This window comes from Coffea arabica, chromosome 5e (assembly GCF_036785885.1).
Source record: "Coffea arabica cultivar ET-39 chromosome 5e, Coffea Arabica ET-39 HiFi, whole genome shotgun sequence".
NCBI lineage: Eukaryota > Viridiplantae > Streptophyta > Magnoliopsida > Gentianales > Rubiaceae > Coffea > Coffea arabica.
Window position 1 is genome coordinate 42,844,630 of NC_092318.1, and position 6,000 is coordinate 42,850,629.

Consider the following 6,000-nt stretch of genomic DNA (forward strand, 5'->3'; position numbering starts at 1 on the left):
AAAAACTGGAAAATCCAGTCAAAAAGATGAAAATCAAATAAGATCTTCAAAAAGAGAGGGGATAAAAAGAACAAGAAGAAGAGTCTAAAGATTAAATAAAGAAGAATTTTGGGCCCGGACCCAATTGAGCAACAAATGATTGACGGCACGTGACATTCCAACTGGGTCGAACTGAAAGCTTTTGAAGGGCACGTGATGATTCTAAAGCCTTTGGAAATGTGTGAATTTGTAACTTGTGGCTTTGATTCATTGTGAAGCCACCTTTGCTTTATCCGTCGGTCAACTGACACCGTCCATTCTTTCTCACGTGGATGCTGGAGATTTCTGTACGAGCTTGGGGCCCCACCTCACTAGCTCACATCTGACACGTCCCACAATGTTGTGATCACTGACGGTCTTTTCCTTTTTCTCTTTCTTTTTTTTTTTTAATTTTTTTTGCAGCGAGAAACAATGGAATTTAAAAAGCGGTGAAGAGAATAGAAATTTGAATCAAGACTTTTATTCTTAAGTTCTCAATCTTAGTTATTAGATCAAGTCCTTCTCAACGTTTTTTTTCCAACAGAGAAGGGGGAAATTTGAGAATTGGAAAAGGGAAAAAGAAATATTTGAATTGAAACTTTTTTTCAAAAAATATTTATATTTTTTTAATTATATTTTTCAATCATTTTTTTATTTTACCTATATTAAATTATTATATTTTTTTACAAAAAAAAAAAAAACTTCAAAAAATAACAATCTAAATGGACTGTCCCAAAATTTCAATAATAACTTTAAGTCTTTTCTTGTCCATGGTCTTCCCATATACGTGTGTCTAATCTTTCTTTTGAGTTGAACAAATGATGGTCATTTGATCAACTCAAAACTCGACACATCCCTTTCTCCTTTTTCATTGTTTATTTTATTTTTTGTTGGCAATTATTGTGACAAAATTTCCTTGGTTTTTTTAGTGGAAGACAAGCAATGTGAAAGTAGGCTGCAGCTGGATGCAGGACTTTTATGTGCAATCATTTTCTTGAGATATTATGAGACCATTAGGAGAAGAATATTTTGGTAATGCATGTGATATTAGTTGAGTAAAACTTTCCTTTGAGAAACAATTTCTATAGGGATGTAAAGCATATTGGACTGTCAAATACTCCAAATTATTCATAAGGCAATCAATGTTACTCCGTAGAATTTAAATTCTAGAGCTTCGTTTGGAATGAGAGATTTGACAAGGGTTTGAAATCCTCTCGAATCCTTCTAATTATTTAGATTATTTAGAAGGTATTTGAATTTATAAATTATAAATTATTATGGTATTTAAAATGTATTTTGGTAATTGGTGAATTATAAATTTAAAAATCTCTTAAATAATCCAAATAATTAGAGTAATTTGAACGAATTTTAAATTTTTCGTCAAATCCCTCGATCCAAATGAAGCCAAGCACTTGGTTACCTTTTGAGAAAGATTAACATTATTGTATCTCCCAACCATTTCTGACCAATAATCAATACTCATTAGCAAAATCTTCTATAGGAGAACATGCATGGCAGAGCTAGAGAATTTCTTTGAAATATATCAATGTCGTTCTTGTACAAAAAAAAATTAATAGTAACACCGAGCCATTACACTAGTTTAATTAATAGAAAATCTACTAAAATAAAGTAATTAAATAAATTTTTTTTTTTTTTTTAGCAATTAAGCTATCCTTGTGACGCCAATGTAGCCACCAGGCAGTACAAATCTGAAATGCAAATTAGCATATCACACTTTTCTGTTTGTTTAGATGCTTCCGGCATTGATGCAAGCAACTCTCAAATCTTTATTTTATTAATTCAAAGCTTAAGGGTTTACCGCTATAATCTTTATTGGAAGTGAAACCCTAGAGAACATGCATCTTGGATTTATCTCCTTAATCTAAGCAATAAGCCAATAATGTACTATTAGTTCCTTAATATGCATTAAACAAAACCTTGAACTTTCATTAACAAATACTCCATAGGGTTTACAATTTCATTATAAAATTAAGTGGATAAACTTGGGTAGCGAAGCTGATGCTATTGGTCGGTTGAGGATGGGAACAGTAATCAGAGGTCGGAAAACACATTTTAATTTTTTACTCTCATCAATTGTTTAAATTCACCATTTTGTGGTGATTGCTATTAATGAAGTTGAGTTTTACCCGATTTTCGAAAAATTCTTGATCGATAAGATTCCAAAAGGGATGTTTAAGTTTGGATTAATTAAGAAAATTAATATTGTTTTATTGGAAGTCAGATCTCTAATCTCAAGGACGCTAACGTACAGCATGTTAGATTCTGCATTTCAATTCTTTTACTTAAGTAAACAGACAATTTAATGTGGATTCAGGTTGGATTATTGATATAGGTCTAGTTTGCATGTGATTCTACACAAAAGAAACACATATATCTTGCAAGAAATGACCTTTGGGAATACATGTATTGTGTTAACATGCATCAATAATAAATCTCAGCTGGTTAACATTTCAAAGAACAAAATGCCTCAACACAATTTCAAGAAAAATACTATACTTTTCTGTATAAACCACCAAGACAAAGTCCATTTTTTTTCGTGAAATATATTGTTTCTCCAAGTACAATCTAATTCCTTCAATCTGTATCTATGAAACTAATAAAAAAAAATTGTATAAAAAAGATGGGCTAGCAAATTCCCTGGATATTTGCCTGTTTGGATTGCTACTTTTTGGAAATTTCGTGGAAATATATACTGTAATGCTTTAGAAATGTGTTCACGAAAATACAAAAAAATTTTGGAGAAAAATGGCAATCCAAACAAGAATTTTTTCAAAGGGAAAGAAAAATTAGTGCTTGATTTTTTGAAGTGCTAATCAAAATTAAACTAAAACTGGAACTAATGAATTCGTTGGATTTGGTATTAGATACCTTGCTTGATCTAGTACGGAGCCTAGTCACATTGAGTCGTCTATGAGTTCCTCTAAAAACCATTTAATGCTTTTATACAGTGCACCGAACAGTAGGTAGCTTGCGGGTTGGGGTTGCCTTTGTGCATGTGATCCCATGAGCTCCTCAGTCCAAATCAATTTGGACCAAACTGGAAGTTGAAAGGCTTTCTTTTACATTTAACTTTTTCCTTACTTTATATACAAGTTCTAGAGGGTGTTTCCTTTTTCCTTTAGTTGGGTGGGGGATACATATTTCCATTCTATATTTCTGAATCAATTCCTTGCTCCAACTACCAAATAAGTTTCTCTACTTTGTAATCTAACAGATTTAAAAATTAAAGGGATTAATTTACATGCACACATTCTCTTCTTTGTGTCGATGTTTTCTTCAATCTTAAAATTTTGCCCTGGAGAGACACTCGAAATTGACTAGTTAATTCGAATTCTGGGTAAATGCCTGAGCCAACTTTAAGAGCAACTCAAGCGTTAAAGGCAAAGAAGTCATTTATACAAAATACAAAAATGTAGAGAATGTATTAATGTGATAAAAGCATAGGTAGGAAGACTAATTTATATACGACTCTATGCGACAGAAACAAAGTAAAAGATGACGCATCTATTTTTTTTTTTTTTGAACAATTTTCACATCTCTATGTGACAGAAACAAAGTAAAAGATGACGCATCTTCTATTTTGCTGACGATTTTCATGTTTGTGTTGATCGCAGATATATCTCATACATTTTCAATCGCTTTTTGTAACGAAGTTGTTTTAATACTTGGAATAATGACGTCTTTATTTGGGAGGTAGCGTTGCTTGGGAAGGCTCCAAGACTACAGCTGAATGCAGTACAAGTGATGGCAAATATGAGATGAATGTGGTCCTTTAAGCTGCACTTTATTCACCCACATGTGCATGGGAGATGGGACCTTGATCACATACCTACATGAAAGAGATGGATGGGCAATGGATGGAAGATTTTAACTCTACATTTATTTCTTTATGGATCCTTACTTATTTTCAATATATCATGAAATTTTTAGTTCTTACTCTTACGGGAATGTAAAGATTTTCATACAAATATATCATGACCATTTTGTTTAACTGGTCGAGAATAGGTTTGAGATCAAGAATTGTTCCCAATCAATACTAAGATAGAAAGGATGAGATTGACAACTCATTCTCTAATTATTAAGAAGAAATAAAGAAGTGGTCAATGTCATATTCAAACTAATTAATCTTCAACAGCAACTGCCAATTCAGAGTTTATAGTATTTTAAGGCTCATTAATCATTTGCCAGCATCAAAGAGCAAGAAGCAAATGACAATTATTCTCTATGTAAGTTGGGGTAGTATTAATAATGTAATATACGTGTTGAATGATGAATTGATCGTGAATTCTGGCTTGTCAAATTAACTTGATTACAAGAATCATGTGATTAAAGCTATATGTTCTACGCATTCAGGAATCATGTGATCTGCTATGGAGAATTGCACATGTCAAACTAATGATCAAATTGATAGATGTAGAAACGGAATATTGCAACCCAAGTCCGGACTAAGGGACTTGCTTGAAAAAGAAAAATCATTGTGAGATATTTTTCTTCTTTTTGGCACCAAAGAATGCAATAGTTTCTTCATCAAGGGTCTGTTTGATTCAATGTAAAATATTTTCAATAGAAAATGTCTTCTATGGAAAATTTTATCGAGAAAAATAATTACCTTCTCCATGTTTTTTCCGGTGTTTGGAAGGAGATGGAGACTATAAATCTTTATTGGGCTATTGCACAAGTGATGGGTTTTGTTCTGAATCTTAAGGCTGGTAGGGGAGCATGAATGGATAGGCTTACGACATACGAGGCGGATATGGAAAATAACTTCAGTTCATTTATATGGGAAGTCATTTTACACCATCTGATGTAAAATATTTTCAGTAGGAAAAAATTTTTCCAAAGCAATAAACCAACCAAACAATAGAAAATCAGGAAAACATTTTCTGGAAAATATTTTCCTTCCAAACAAACAGACCAAGACTCAACTCAATTAGCAAGGGCATTACCATAACCATCATGAGGTCCTAATTTGACCATCTCTTTTCTCCTTTTCCCGTATAAGGTTTAGAGTCTCCATGAACCTCATAAAATAGTCCAACAATTTTGAACCTAATGTGCTAATTACTCTAAACCACCATACATAACCGTACCATATTAAGTTCTTTTTTTTTTTCAATGTTATTATACCTGTCGTGAGACAAAGTATAGCACCACCTTCTTTTTTTTTTCCTGTTTTATAATTTTCTTTTTTCTCTTTTCTTTTTCAGTTGCTTTCTCTCCTTTCTTAGAATATGTTCTTCCTTGCCTCGAGTGAAATAAAAGATATTTCAATGGAAGGCACATTTGATGATTAAATAAAAAATTAAGGGGGCAAAGTGATAATAACATAACATTTGGGGGTTTCCCGTAATAACAAAAGAACTTCTCTTACATGCTGGTACTGAATTGTTAGTTATACTAAATAGGGGAAAATCCCAAGTAAAGAGAAAAGGCTATAAGTGTAACACTATTGAAGAGATTTTAGCATAATTTCTAATTTGTCTAGGAATTTAATGGCAATGGTAGCACAAAAAATGGGACCTGAAAGGTCTCCAACTGCTTTCATCCAAAGTTTTAGAAAATTCTGATTTTCATCCTTAAAAATTTGAAGATTTTCAAAAAGTCCTATAAAATTGAAGATCACAAACAGTTGCATTAAGTTTAACACAGTTTTTTAAACACTGATGCATTTGTCCCTTAATTGCAGATGCCGATGAGTGATGACGAAATTAAAGTATCCTCCAAACTTAGAAAACTTACATAAACATAGATTAGCTGGCACTAAATATGAGGCCAAGTATGAATATGTAGTCACTAATTGAAGAGGGCCTGAAAATCTTATAAGCTATCCATCCTTGTCCAGTTTGTAATCAATCTAAGACGAGAAAATCAGCTGCCAAACCATGGCACATTATTGTTTTATAAGTGGGACTAATGTATTGGAGGAAACAAGGAAATCATCTACCAAACGTATTAAATATG